The 16,688-nt window shown below is 34.6% G+C and overlaps 1 long non-coding RNA gene across 1 annotated transcript; it reads left to right on the top strand.

Annotated features, from left to right (window-relative positions):
* Positions 1 to 653: 653 nt before the first annotated feature.
* On the top strand, positions 654 to 7,254 carry LOC113072805 (uncharacterized). Its single transcript, XR_003280339.1, has 2 exons — positions 654 to 1,388; positions 6,395 to 7,254. It is a non-coding gene; the product is annotated as an uncharacterized LOC113072805 (long non-coding RNA).
* The last annotated feature ends 9,434 nt before the right edge of the window (positions 7,255 to 16,688 follow it).

The raw sequence follows: 16,688 nt of genomic DNA, 5'->3' as shown, positions 1-16,688 counted from the left end.
CACAGTACCGGCCTATGCAGTTAGTGAAGGCAAACCAGGCAAAAAAAGGAAGACAGTAACAGTACAAGAAAAGGCAATGAACAAAAAGTCTTTGGATAACAAAGAAATAAACGTGAGTTATATCGGCGTGGCTTTCCAGCGATGCGAGAACTGAGGGAACTCAAGGGGCTGAAAAGTGACTCCTTGATGGCTTTATTTCTGCTGGACAGGTAAATCTTTATTTTTGTATTTTGATCATACATATTTTTTTGTTTATTTTTTTCATGAAGCATGTGTCATTAGCACACGTAGCTGCATAATATAGCTAACATAACATTACTTAGCGAGCCGTAGTAGAGACGATAAATAATCTATAGGCCTAGCTCAAGATGAATAGCTATAGCGTGGCTTTGGAAGGAGCCCAGAAGGGAGGGGTGGAGTGAATGGAAATAATGAGCTGTCTTTAAAACAGTCGTGAGAGGTCTACAGACACTCGATTTTTATACTTTCTTTTCAGAGTACTTACATTTAATTATGTATTGATATATAAATAAAGTTTAAACAAATTTGGAAAAAAAGTTTTTTATATATTTTTTACCTACCCTGCCTTTAATATTTTTGTGGAAACCATTACATGTTTTCCTGATTCTTTGAATAAAAAGTTAAAAATAAAAGCATAAAGCAGTTCACAGTAAGGCAGCTCACTTATATCATCCGATTGTGGTTGCATCTCTGGAGCTTTATGTTGAATTTTGTTGGCATTAGGTGAATTGCATTGGCATGTTTCAAATCATACTTATCTGACCATTATCACCAAAGAGGTGTCATTGATCACAATTTCAGTATGTAGTACTGCAAGGCTCAGTACTAGGACCATTCCCTTTCATCCTGTACATGCTACCTTAAGGAGATTTCATTAAGAAACCTGAAACTAATTACGCTGACAATAGTCTTTAGATTTTGCTTTGAGGCCAGGTGACACATACCAATTAACAAAACTAATGGAATGCATAGTTGATATTAAAATTTAGATGACTCCCTTTCTACTACTAAATTCAGAAATACTGTCTAACTCTTGACCACGATTTTCCATCTTAAAAATATTTCTAAATAACAACCTTTATCTGAATACTTGTCTACTTGTGAATGGCCTTCGATAGAAAAAGAAACTGTTCAGTTTCCTGATGGTCTAGTTATGACATCTACCAGCAGAGGCTAACAGGACCATGCTAACCAACAAATCCTTGTGTGTTCAGATGAGAGATGATCTGGATAAGGCAGAGGACCGGCTGGAGTGGGCAAATAATGCACTCAAAAGTGACTGGACCCGCTGGCAAAAGGTCATGAGGACTGACCTACGATCAGCCTTCGTCGACACAGCAGAGAGGAACGTCAGCTACTATGAAAAGGTAAGATGTTTGCTTAGTCCAAAATATTATTCACTTTTTTTGGTGTCCTTTGTTGATTTGTTGTTGCCATTTTATAAAAGCTGTAAGCCGTTTGAGGTCATCTGTTACTGCTCTAAATTTGATCAAGCTTTAAAATAGCGATGTATTTGAGAGATAAACATTCGCACAGTATGAGGTGGTAAAAAATGATCCCCGTTGAAGACTTGGACAAACCGCCAACAGATTTTAGACGGATACATGTGGCCATCTGCCTGCATTCATTTGCACAGCCGCCCTGGACATGTGCCAGCAGAGGGTGGTAGTATCTCATTTTTATCCCTGCTGACAAGTAATTGCACTCCAAGTCTATAAATGTTGACATTGCTCACTAGATTGGATGCGTATAAGCCTTAATTTATCTTTTTTTAAAGCTCTCTTTCTTTGCTTTTCGGTCTTAAACTGTAAATCACGACCTCACAGTTGAAGGTGTTTTACAATAGCACAAAATAAAATGAGAAGCAAAGGAGGAAATGCTTAACTTTCAGAGTTTTAGAGATGTTGAATTATGGTTAATCCATAAACAAGTTGTTCCAGTCAATCTAGTCTATCCTGCTGAATTATAAATACATTTGAGATATCAGAATAATGGTAAGGAAAATGTACTGTTAAATTCAGCAGGAGCGCCACATTTATTATTTTACTGTGCACAAGTACTGTAGTATGGTGTGTTGCGTGTTTCACAAATAAAACTTTAAATTTAAACTTTAATGTTCTTATTTTGAGCATGGTGCAGTTTCTGAGAACATATGTGCCATTGTGTGCTCAAATTTGTGAAATAAAGTTATTGAGGTATCATTAAAACAGACTAAAACTAAAAAGCAAGAAATTAAATGAATACTGCATGTTCACAGGGCCCTGCAGACACACGTGTGTTTTTATGTAACCTCCAGGCAAAGAGGCATTTTTATTTAATGTGGAAGGAAGAGCCTGATAGCGTCAAACACTGACCTAAAAGAGAATAAGGTGTGAGGAAAAAAAAAAAAACAGAGTAGGTGGAAGAATAAGAAAATGTGTTTGTGTAAGAGTACTTCACCAGCATTGGTCTTTGGGGATATCTGTTAATATGAGAAGATCCAGGCTAGAAAATGTGGTCAGACCTACCGTTCTACCATTCTCCCAGTTTAAGTAGTTTTCTCTCGACAAATGGGAAAATTGCCGACAAGTCATTCCCGCCGAGATGAGAAACATGCATTTTCCACCTCAGATTGTGACCTCTCATTGTTCATTTTCGAAGCTGGAAGGGTCAACCAGTGGACTTTTAAAGGGATAGCTCACCCAAAACTTTCAAATAATTATCAGAATTTGCTGGTAATTATTATTTGTTCCAAACCTGTATGACTTTTTCTTCTGTGGAACACGAAATTATTATTTAATTGTATTAAATTACAACATTGAATTACAATTTCTAGTTATGTTTTTATTAATATTATATTTTATTTTTATATTAAAATATATTTTCTATTTCTATTTATATATTTAATATAACTCTTATATTTAAATGATACTAAATTATGATCAGCTTCCAGGTCTAAACAACACATTACTGTATAATATTAATTATTCAGAATTATATTATATTATATTAATTATATTAATTATAATAATTCAGTTTCACATCTTGCTTTTTTTTTTTTTTACCTATCATAAAGACATTTGCATACGACCTGCATTTCACCTCCCTGTACACATCATTAAGCTGTAACAATGCAAACTCTAATATGAGGAACAGTGTGACCCTGCACATTGGTGTGGGTGGATGTTCAACATTTGCATGCCGCTTAGTACAAAAAAAAAAAACATGGCAACTTCAGAGAATTGCCATGGAGATGCCATAGCAACAAGGCTGTAGCCGAAACGATAGCAAAGATGAGGAAGCTGTCATTAAATGTTAGATACAATTCAGCCAGCACAGAGCCTTCATTCCTCGTTACCTACAGCTGATGCAACTGATGTTGAAAAATTCACATCTCAAGCCCTTCGACCGCGTCTCTGTCCTCCTGCAGCTCAAACAGAATGTTTTTTTGCCGTCTGATCTGCACAGTTACGTCTCAGGTGTGTCTGTGTTGATTATTGTTATTATTCATGCCTCGCTGCCTGATTAGCGGCAGGTTTGGCTGCGAGCGGTTGGACTGGCGTCAGAGCTAATGATCCTCCTGGTAACACAAGAGTCATTAAAGAGACCCAGTCCATCAGGAAGTGTGTGTCAGAGGGACGTGTTGCAAACCAAGCCCTTAGACTCTCTAGACTACTGAAATAGGTACTGACGGTGTTCAAGCCTTGTGTTTCTCACCCAGTCAGTGATCTGGAATGGTCAAATGGGTTTGTGTTGTGCCTTTCTGCTTTATTATAGTTTTATTGTGTCCTCATGTGCACTGCATTGCAAATACAGCTTCTGTTGTTGATTCTGAGGCTTGAAGAACATGTTCATAAGTTAGTTGTGTTCAACTTTTCTTCGTTCTGTTCTTTTTTTCCCTTGCATTTCCACATTTACCGTATTCTCAGCTTGAAGTTTTTTCAATTTTCTCACAACAAATGGGAAAATTGCCGACAAGTCATTCTCCGCTGAGATGAGAATAATGCATTTTCCACCTTTGACTAAGACCGTTTCATTTTCATTATTCTTGTCCTCATTTGACCTTGGAGGGTCAATCGATGCACTTTAAAAGGGCGACTTCACCCAAAACATTTAATTTTGTTGTTTACAAAAAACATTATTCCAAACCTTTGACTTTTCTGTTTTTGTTTGTTTATCTATTGAACATTGGTGTCTGTTTTAATTCTACTTTAAATATCATATTTGTACATATAATAGTAAATACATTTTAATTGTTCCAATTATAATATATTAATATATTACTATATTTTAATTATTGAATGTTGATGTCTTGTTAAATATAATTTAATCATAATATTTGTATAATAATCACTGTATATTTCTTTATTAGAAATTTGTTTGGTTTTTTCTGTTTTTGTTTATTTATTTATTGAACATTGATGTCTGATTTTAATTCTTATTTAATTATAATATTTGTGCATTTATATAATACATTTATTAATTATACTAATCATAATATATTTGTAATTTAAATTATTTATATATAATGGTTATATATTAATTTATTTTAGTTATTGGATGTCTTATTATAATCAATTATAATATTGATATAATAATCACTTAATTTCTTAATTATATTTAATATCTACTATATTTACTATATAAGATATATAAATACATTTATTCTAATTACGCTAATAATAATATAAATCAACATCAATGTTTGTTATTAATTACAATTGTAATAATATAATTATATATTAGAATTAGGATATTATATATTTTATAGTTTCATAATTACTCTTTATATTTAGTATTATTTTATTTATTTATATTTATGTATATTTTAATTGTTTCTTTGTTACTCATTGAATGTTCTTTTATTAATTATAATTGAATTACTATATTTATACATTAATATAAGTATAATAAATTTTTCTCCTTTCACAATTATGCTAGTTATATAATCAATATTATTTCAATATATTGAATGTTGATTGTGGTTTTTGAAGCAGTTCAGCGTTGCGACATGCTTTCTACCCCTAAACCATTGTAAAATCACTATTATTTGCATTCTACAATTCACAGTCTGGATTTCTTCTAACTTTAGCAAAATATGCTCATTCTTTGCATATGCTTTCATTCCAATCCTGCATTTATGTGAATGAAAGTGAATAGCACACTAAAGTCCTGAGCAGCTGCTGCAGCTTAATCAATATCTTGAACTTGAGTGACCCAGATGTCAACTGTTTCCCTTAACTCCACTGTTTGGAACTGAGACAAATATAGCCGTGTCCTAGTGTGATTTGGAGGGCGACTGTGGTCCAGCGGCCTCACACACGGCCTGTCCAAAGTGGTTTACCGAGGTCACGTCACGTCTGAATCCTGTGGTGATGGAGTGTATTGACTAACTGCTCTTGACAGTCGGTCAGTCGCAGCCAACAGTCCTCCAGAGGTTCTGCTTTAAGAAACACGCTCTCGAGCAGCATCTGAGCAGTTTGGGACGAGGGTGTTGTGGTGTTTAGGGTCCTGGGCGGCGACTGACTAGTCCCGGTGAGGACATTTATCAAGGGCTTCGAATCTTGACACCTAAATGGCGATCAGGACGAGGAGCGACCGAAGCTTGTGAATGAAATTGGAAACCAAATGGCAGCCACTTGTCAGGCCTCACACTTAAAGCTGTTTAAATGTCTACAATATTTCACTGCAGTAAGAGTTTTTACTCATGTGAGAATGTAAAAAAAAAAAAAAGGGGGGGGGGGGTTAAATAGGTGTATATGGATAGTGTTGCACGCGCATTTGCTTGGGAAAATAAATTGAATAAAAAAAAAAAACGTATATTATTTTTTTATTATAATTAATATTGTATATTTTATATATGAATAATTATACTTTTTATATTGAATATTATTTATTATATAATTTTAATATTTTTGAAATTGATATTTCTAATATATTTACTCTTATTTAAATGATTTATAATGCTTGCATATTTATTGAACGTTGGTCTGTTATTGAATATTGCCATCTGTTATGAATAATATATATTATTATTATATATTATTATCTGTAATATATATTATTATAATGCATATTTTCATAATTTTAGTAGTTATTAGTTTATTTACTATAATGAAGTACATTAGTGTATATACAATTATATATATATATATATATATATATATATATATATATATATATATATATATATATATTACAATTAAGATTATGTATTTTAAAATTAGTGTGTGTGTGTATATATATATATATATATATATATATATATATATGTATATATGTATTGTATAATTTGTATATTTAGAATTATATAGTTTAAATGTATTATTTTATTTAAATTATTTATTACATGTATTTTATTTATTACATTGCTTGTGTATATGTTGTCTTACAGTGTTTGGCAGTATGGGAGTCGTTCTTGCATTCTCAAAGGACAGACGCTGAAGGAAATGGAAATGTTGACTTTTCCTAATCTCTCGTGGTGCTTTTATCTGAACGGGACCACCAAAGATGCTTTTATTCCTGCAGAAGCCAACAAGATTCATATTTAGAGACCGAGGCACCAAAGAGAGGGATAGTCACCCTGTACAAACATATTCAAACATTCACCCACTCAACCAGAGAGATCGAGAGGAGAATTTCTTTCCGTCATCTGTACGGCTCACATTTGAATTCTTTTGATAATGGGAAAAAATTATATTGCCAAATATTTTATACTGAGATCTATTTTTCATTTTTGATTATATAAATACAACACATGAGATGGAAAAAAAAATAATGCAATTCCTGGAAGATGAAGATGCACGCATTATGGCTTTATTGCATCATCTGACCTTTCTAGTGAGGATTTTATCCATATGATGTTTGCTATTTCATATGTCCTGCCCTTTTGCAGATCAATGCAAATGCTTTTTACCTCTTATCAGAGCTGCCTCGATGCAAAAACCAGTCAATTAGAGTATAAATAAATATAAATGCACTCTGAATGGATGCATTTCTTGCATTGGACTGAATTCATCATTGTGCTATTCCATTCAGGTTACTGAAGCTGCATCTTTATGCAAAAAAAAAAATCATATATTAAAGATGCTGACATTCCAGAATTGTTTACATGTAATTGTAGTGCATAAATCAAAAGAATTTACCTGCTGCCTTTTAATGTGAATTGAGTGTATTGTTTTAGATTCTTCCATATGATTTAATGCGGTGCACTAATTTCATAAAGTAATAAATTGCAACCTGATTTAAAACCGCTTTTTCAGATCAGTAGTGAAGTTAATGTCTTGGATGTATTCTTGGAATAGCTGTAAAGAAAGTTATTGAAAAGATGATTGAAAGAAGTCTTGTGGTGTGTGTTTTTATTCTCTCTCGAGGGAAATTAAGCAAACAGTCCGGAATGTTAGATGCTAAACTGGGTTACCATCACAGCTTGATCACATGAAACATTAAAGAGCTCTTTAAATGACTCTGTGCCATAAAATTATTACTTTGTTTATTAGAGGAGTTCATTAAATGCAAAATATAAGGAGTACATTAGGTTTAATTCTGGTGTCTTCAAACAGGTACTTTTAATCAAAAGCATACAGCGCAACCATTGAAGCCCAATTAACACACAAATGATTTATGAACGGGTTCTTTTTAGTGAATCAAAGCACACAGTCCAAACAATGTAGCCTGATTCACAAATTATTGACTATTATGAACAGATTATTTTTGGTGAATCAGAAACATACAGTGCAAACAATGTAACCTGATTCACGGACAAATGACTCTTATGAACAGATTCTTTTGGTGAATTAAAAACATACAGTGCAAACAATGTAACCTGATTCACGGACAAATGACTCTTATGAACAGATTCTTTTTGGTGAATCAAACTGATTCACAAACAAAAGACTCTTATGAACCGATTATTTTTGGTGAATTAAAAGCTTACAGTGCAAACAATGTAGCCTGATTAACAAATTAATGACTATTATGGGCAGATTATTTTTATGGAATCAAAAGCATACATTGCAACACAACGTAACTTAATTAAAAAACAAGACTCTTATCAACAGATTATTTATGGTGAATCAAAAGCTTACAGTGCAAACAAAGTAACCTGATTCACGAACAAAAGGCTCTTATGAACAGATTATTTTTGGTGAATCAAATTCTTACAGTGTAAACAATAGCCGTGTTTCCACTATCGAGCTAGGACCGGGCGTGCTAGTGCGTGCCAGGGCCAGTCGCGTTTCCACTGTCACTTCCGGGGCTTGATCGTGCCTCGCCGGGGCTTCCTCGGGGCCAACGGCCAGGTTTTTTCGGCCCGACGAAATCCTTGGGCCAAAGCGGGCCAGCTGGGGCTAGAGGAGGGGTTACGAACAAAGGCGGAGTTTCTCCGTGTCTGGAGCATAGACAGTAAAAGAAATGGACACAGCGACCCCATTGGAACTCAATTGAGACAAATGAAGCCCGGTTTTAGCGTTTTTTTAGCACTTCCGTTTCTGACGCGCAGACTCAAACGAGGCTTGACGACATCAGCAACCTGTCTGCCAGATGTAAATCTTCTAGTAGCTGTGCGTGCAAACTGCCATCGTTAATCTTGCAGAGACGGCGAGCTCGAGCGGGGAGTTCTTTGGCGTGAGTGAGCAGGAGTAAGTATTCTGATTAATTATTTTGTATAGTATTTTAAAATGTAACGCCAGTACGCCATATTAAGTTAATTGCCTGCGAGCTTCTCCTCCTGTCTGTACGGTAATGCGACAGAGAGCCGAGTGGTTATGACGCAATCGTTAGCCTATTTTTTATAAAAACTGTTTATACGGGGCCATAATGTAACATAGAAGGTAATGGAGCCCTTTATACATTGTCGTGTATCTTTAGAAATAAATAATGGACAAACAGAGTCTTTAAACGCCTCAAATGTAAAGTTATTCGCTGTCAAAGTGACGCCAAAATGAATGGGAGTCAATGGGAATGCTAACGCAAGTGAAGTTCTGCTAAAAGATGGCAGCCCCCACCCGACTTCAACTTCCGATTTAGTTCCTTGCCCCTTGGTCTGGAGAGCGTTAGCGCGGATCATTTCATAAAGAAAACAACTTTAACACCAGTATTAAAGACTTTTTAAAATCAGTTGAGCTCAAAACTCACTCTTAGTCAGCAGCGAGTGTTTGAAATAACTTGATCCGATGTGGATTACAATCACTAAACAAGGCAGAAATATTTATAAGCGATGTAAAAGACTATGCACGATAAACATTAACATTACCATGGTAAATATGACCGCTTGGAGAAATCAGACGTCAGCATCTTATTCTCTATCACAATTGTGTATTTATTAAGTAACATTTTATCTGTCGTCTTGTTTCGTGAGTTTAGCTCCACGTTGCATATCATCAAAATATAATAATGATTTTTGTTTGGGAGCTTTTATAAAAATGGAGAGTCTGCGCTGTGGATCATTTCAGAAAGATAGCTGCTATAACGCCAGCATTAAACGCTTTATTTAAATAAGTTGAGCTCAAAACTCACTTTCAGTCAGCAGCGAGTGTTTGAAATAACTTGATCCAATGTGGATTATAATCACCATACAGGGCAGAAATATTTATAAGTGATGTAAAAGACTATGCACGCTGGGCATTAACATTAAACATGGAAAATATGACCGCTTGAAGAAATCAGACGTCAGCTTCTTATTCTCTATCACAATCGTGTATTTACTAACTTATATTATCTATCACAAGCCTCGTCTCGAGAATTTAGTTCATGTTGCCTATTATAAAAATATAATAATGTTTTTGTTCGGGATCCTTTATAAAAATAAAGATATCATTCATTCTTAATGTGAAGTATAGGCCACTGTGACTACAAATAAACAGAAACAGACTCTACTGAATAAGCAGGCTATTTTCATAAGCGTTAAAAATAAATAAATAAAATATAAAGTGTATTTATGTGCGATTAATTTTGAGTCTTGATAAATTAAATCATTATGATCAATGTATCACTTATTCTATAGTTAAAACATCCATGCTTTTGAATTTGAATAACAAAGCATGCAAACAAACGGCCGCTTTTATCATGTTCGTTTTGTGATCGCGCATGTTCCAGTGACTTATTTCTTAGTTTTCTGATAACTTCTCTTTGTTAGTGAAATTATGAGGTTGCATGACGTTGTTCTGAGAGGCGTGTAAAGGGCGTGTTTTAGTGACGTGAAGCGGCGCTTCAAGCTCCACTGTGGAAACCCTGCGCTACTCTGGCCTCGGTGCTACTGGCCCGAGGCTATGAGCCCCGCCCGGCCCGCTTTAAGCCCTGGCTCGCACTGGCCCGACAGTGGAAATGCGGCTAATGTAACCTGATTCACGAACAAATTACTCTTATGAACAGATTCTTTTTGGTGAATCAAAAGCATACAGTGCAAACCAATGTAGCTTGATTCACAAATTAATTACTATTATGAACAGATACTTTTTGGTGAATCAAAAGCATACAATGCAACCAATGTAGCCTGATTCACAAATAAGTGACTCTTCTGAACAGGTTCATTTTAGTGAATCAAAAGCATACGATGCAACCAAAGTAACCTGATTCACCTACAAAAGACTCTTATGAACAGATTATTCTTGGTGAAACAAAAACATTAGCTGTACCTTGAAGTTGATGAATTTGTGAATTTGGCAAACTCAACACTACTTTTGCTTGGCTTAGGAAAAACATCATTTTGATATAATTGATATCTCACAGTTTTTCAAATCCATTCAGTTTCTCCATCAGATCTCTTCCTGAACCACTTCCATGTGGACATGAATACTCCAGAATCCTGGAATGGAAAAAAGGATAACCAAGCCCAGACTTGTCCCAATCCAAGACCCAACACTTTTACTAAAGTACTCTGCACTAGCAGACTTAATCACTATTGTCTCTGACAGAAGCACATATGTCAGTGTCTCCACAGCAATATTAATTTACTATTTGGTAAGTAAGTAAGTATGCTAAGCAAATTAATTTTATTCCACAGCGCTTTAATTTTTCCCTGCCAGCAGCAGCTGCTCCCTGACTCGAGCAGAAAGCAGCTCTGCTCTGGGCTTTCCTCATGGAGACTTGGAGAAGGGAAGTACATGCATGCCTGAGTGACCAGATGGATCAAACAGCCTCAGGGAAGCCCACAGTTTCCTTCCACTCGTCATGCTTCTATCTGTTCCTTTCAGAATCTTCAAGCACTTGACTTCGGCGTGACTAAAGAGAAACTGCCAGAGGATGATTTCAAATACTGCCATTTCAAAGCTTTAAACCTTAATGGAGTTCTCTGTGACTTAGATGTTTCTCCTCACACTCTTCAGAAGAAATCAAATACATTACATACATTAAAAGCAGCTATATACAGGGAGGTTTTTGGTAAGTGTTGTTCAGGTATCAGCTGTTGGCAGTGGGAAGGCCTTGACCAGTTACTGAAGCGTGTCTTAAGTTCCTGGTTACTGTTGTGTCTCGTGTGTGTAATTATGGTGTTGGGTGCGAACATGACCATGTCAAAGCGTTTAGTAGAGACCACAAGACAAACGTGTCCCAACATGCAGCTCATGGAAAATAAACCGAGGACTAAAAGGTACAGTTATTAGCTTATTTTATTCTTTTAACAATACTCAATATTGATCTGCATGTTAAATCACTTAAAGGGACAGTTCATACAAAAATATATATATATATATATATATATATATATATATATATATATATATATATATATATATATATATAATTGTAACTTAAAATCTCCCAATTTTGAGTTTATATCACAATGTGAATTTGTCTTAATTTAAACTTTATACTGTGGGTTTGAAGCAGTCGTGTCGGCTCTGCTCTCTCTCTCTCTCTCTCTCTCTCTCTCTCTGTTGCTGTAAACCGCAATCTGCTGGAGGAATTAAGAGTACTCACATCGTCAAAACAAGCCATTTCTATTGTATGCTGCATCGAACACAGGGCTGGAACAGAGAAAATTACTCTCTGCATTGTGCTTTTACAAAAAGTGTGCTTTAGAGATGTTGGAGAGGTGGCTTATGAGTAGCACTGATATTAAGTGATGGTAATGGAAAACAATAGCCAGGAATAATTATGGACTCCCATGACTCATTGGTCCTGGGCTATAGAGTCATTGTCTATCAGATGAGAGGTTTGATGAGCTGCAGGAACATACACAGGGAACCTGTTAGCATTGTACGCTCCATTCATTTGAACTGATGTTGTTTTGCTATAGTGAAGAGCTTCTATTGTCCTGCCCGTTGCCATAATATCAGAAACAATTCAACACCAGCCATAATGCTGAATACAAAACACTAGCTGCATCTGTGTAAAAAGTCTCCTGTCAGTCCTTTCTGTGGAAATTGTTTTTTTTTATTTTAACTTCATTGTGGTTCAATTCAGTTAGCAGTTAGCATTTTGCTGCTCAAATGTTGCTTTTTAGTAGCTCAGGATACTTTTTCAGAAGAGTTTTATGATGTATCATCTATCCATCCATCTATCATGTAAATGATATGTACAAAATTATAAATATTAGAATATAGATAGAAAATAGAATAATATAGTTATAGTTATGAGGAGGACAATATAGTAATTGATGAATATATATATATAAATTTTAATTATGGAATATTACACATTTAATATCAATCATTTACTGCAAATAGATGAAAACAGTGTCATCACGTCATGTCTAATGTTCGAGTACTGCACTTCTTTCTTTAGACTTTAAAAAGTTGTATTCTGAAAATTCTGGTCTTTTATGCATTTAAATGCGTATGCATTCAACATTTTTTCCACAGAAAAAGTGAGAAGAGGGATCTGTGCTGTGCTTGGGAATGTTCTGATACGGATGGAGGAATCAGTGGTAAGCAATCAAACCAATTCATATTCAGTCAGGGAATCTATGTAAGTAATGGCTTACATCGTAATGAATCTAGCTCAAAGGAATAAAATGCTGCCAAAGAAAAGTCAATAATACTCTCTAAAATAGCTCTAATGTCACATCAGAGTCCTAATCAGAGTCCTGAGTGACAGTCCCACTGAGTTCCCTTAAACATGGTTTAGTTCAAGCAGCAGGAGAGGAGATAATGGACAATGCTGGTGTTTTCCTGTGTGCGACCTGCATGTAATTACACAGTTGCTTTCAACATTTATGTGCTACCGAGTCTAGCTTGCTACCCAGCATGCCTCAAGATTACCTCGCGGTGTGTATCTGTACTGGAAGGCATGACTTCCTGCCAATCACTCAACATGTAGAGGTTTCACTGCAAAGGGGACATGAGGCCTGATGCTTGTTTTTCTGTTTTGACTGGTTATTATGTTTGTTTGAGCTTTTAACTATTGTTTTGACTGGAGGGTGAGAATTGGTTTGACACTAAAGCAGTTTTCGAAAAAAGAAAATAACCAGGCTTGGAGTAATGGGATACGTGCCACACATTTATGCAGCTTCATTCACGTAAATTAAAAAACAACTGTGATACTGTGATTCAGTTCAGCTTAATTTAGTGTTGGAAAAATTATTTTGTATGTATATATATACATTATATATACACACAAAAAGTTCATTTCTGAAATAGCCTTAGCCGTCTCATTTGTTGGGTTTAGAGGGCCCTTGTCATCTTAAGACTAGTTTCACATACTCACAGTATTTTTACAGCATTACCATCGCTCTCTGTTCAACTTATTTAACCCTATTTTTTTTTTATGAACGTAGCATGTCATTTATGTTCTGAGCAACTTCCAAGCAGCCAAGCAAGCAGCATGTCAGAGCTCAACAAGAGCACTGTGTGAGTCACGACCACCACTGACTATTAGATGCACAATTGACACTTCACTCACAACAGCACTCTGGTACTGAGTCATATGTGCTCAAACCATATACAATTATTGTAAATGATATGATTACCAACCCAACTCACTGCAATGGACCTTTCTTGCATTGACATTTTCTCTGTCAAAGAGAAAAAGAAGGAACAGTCGACCCAAAAATGAAAATGTGCTAAAAATGTACTCAGATTTGGAGAAATTTTGCATGGATATATAATCACTTGCTCAACGGTGAATGGGTGCCATCAGAATGAGAGTCCAAACAGCTGATAAAAGCATCACAATAATTCAACGGTAATCCAAACCACTCCAATCCATCAATGTTTTGTGAAGTAAAAAAAACTAAAATAAAAACTTCTGGGATTTTTTTTATTTTTTTTTTATTAAACCTCTGCTTCTGCGGAAAATACCAGTTCATAAACAATAATAATGCTTCTTCCAGTGAAAAAAGCCAACACCTGTTGTCCTAACAATTAAAAATCTATGCACAGACATATTTGTTTATAAGTTTTGCCTTGTAACAATGCTTGATCTGTGCATATTTCTCTCCTGATTCAGACAAAATGACTGAAGAAAGTAATATTTCATTTTCACAGGAGAAAACAACATTCTGGATAAAGGATTCACATTTTTAGTGGAAACGATTATGATTTAAAATATGTTTATGATGAATTTATTACAAACATGCAACATTTTAATGAACAAGATGTTAATTCTTGTTGTGTTGATTATTGCAATGTTTTTTATCAACTGTTTGGACTCTCATTCCAATGGCACCCATTCACTGCAGTTCAAGCAATTAGAATTTTTGGGTCAACTATTCCTTTAATGGTAAAATCAGAGCTTGTTCATTAACAATTTCACACATATTGTGGATTTATGTGCACAGTTCTCACTCTGAATTTCTGACAAATTCACATCAGGTGCATGTACACAGAAATGTGTTCCTGTCATCATTCATCATTGGTTATGAATCTGGATTATTCTAAATAAGGAAAGGTGTATCTACATCTATTAGTTTGCATAAAACACACCCAGTGCATGTTCCTAAGAGGGTTTTCCACACAAAACCAATTCTCAAAAAAAAAAAAAAAAAAAAAAAATATATATATATATATATATATATATATATATATATATATATATATATATATATATATATATATATATATATATATATATATATATATATATATATATATATATATATACTAACATTCATGCTGCATAATATGCAGATGTCTCACAGGAGCAAATACAGAAGCTCAGCCAGATGTTGTTTACTCCAATCTCATTATACATACAGCGGGACTCTAAAATCTGAGACCACAGTGAAATTTGTATTTAAAACAAAAGAAAGAAAGAAAAAAGGCCAATTTAAGAATAAGATTTTTTTTTTTTTTTTATGATTTCTTGGTCACACTTGGACTCTTTGTACAGATGCTTAGATGTTATTGCATTCATTAAAGCACAAGATTCTTTTTAGATCATTTTCAAGTCATGCTGGGTTTAACTTGTGGAGTTCATGCAGAGTGATTTTGTCATTAAAGCAAAAGAAGAACAAAAAAATAAAAAACAATACAATATTCCAAAGGTTATAAAACATAGAAACATTTCAGCATGGCAATTTATTAATTTAAAAAATAATAGAAATTTGTCTCGGATTTTGGAGCCCTAATATATCGCTCTCTGCTCTCCAGAGGTTAGATGTTGAAGACATTTGTATTTAAACCTTCCATCACTCACCTTCTCTGGAGGAAACGGTGAGTCATTGTGAGTCCCACAGCGTCAGTGCAGCTCTCTGAAAGATGGCCGTAAAGTGGGACATCGATCAGAGCCAGGCCACGCTGGGCTCAGACCTGACATTTAAAAACCGGACCTATGATTAATCATCGGCCTAACAGGGCTCAGACTTTACAGCATTTGTAATGAAGCCCCATGGACACTCAAATACCCAAGAGCAAGAAAACAGAAGGGTTTAACATCTATGTGACAGACATAACCTTGTTAAACTGTCTAAATGGGAATGTTTATATTTACCCAAATATCCTGGGAGGATTCATTCTTGTTCCCAAAGCAGACATTAGATCTTCTCAACATATTTTAATGCAGGTATGAAATCAATATGACACAGTTTAGCTCCAGCCCTAAAGCAGCTAATAATGGTTTATAGGATTACTTCAAAATTACCAGCATGTGTGTTCCAGCAGATAATGGATCATCAGAATATCCTTTCCAGTTATTCTTTTCTAGAAGTGTTAGCAACAATAATAAATAGTGGTAGTGTATTTAAGTGCGTCTATATTTGGGTAGCAATGATAAAATCCAGAAAACATTGATTATTTAAATTGATTCAGTGGGACACAGAATTGTGACCAAACTACATTTCCCATCATTCTCTGTAGCTGCATAAGATTGATAATGGTGTTTTCAAGTCCAAGTTGGGAAGTCAAATCTTTCAGATCACTTTGGTCAATCGTGTTTTTTCACTGACTCAAAATACCACATTTTCCACTCATTATTTTGCTATTATCAAATACACCAAATAATCTAAGAAGCACCAACTTTATGTTAAATCTTCCTGTCAATAGAGATAATTAGAGAAATATAAAAAAATATTATAAGAAAGAAAGCGGAAAAAACTTAAACAAGCACAGAGACCTCAAAAATATTTATAATAAAATTTAAATGCATTAGATATTGATAATTTGAAAAGTTTCGTGAGTAGCAAATTAGCATATTAGAATGATTATTCATGTGACACTGAAGACTGGAGTAATGGCATTGCAGAAATAAAAATTTTAAATAGAAAACAGTTTATAAAATATAATAATATTTTTACAGTATTATGGGTTTTAATG

Source organism: Carassius auratus, unplaced genomic scaffold (assembly GCF_003368295.1).
Source record: "Carassius auratus strain Wakin unplaced genomic scaffold, ASM336829v1 scaf_tig00010602, whole genome shotgun sequence".
NCBI classification, from domain to species: Eukaryota; Metazoa; Chordata; class Actinopteri; order Cypriniformes; family Cyprinidae; genus Carassius; species Carassius auratus.
This window is presented reverse-complemented; position numbering and strand designations above follow the sequence as displayed.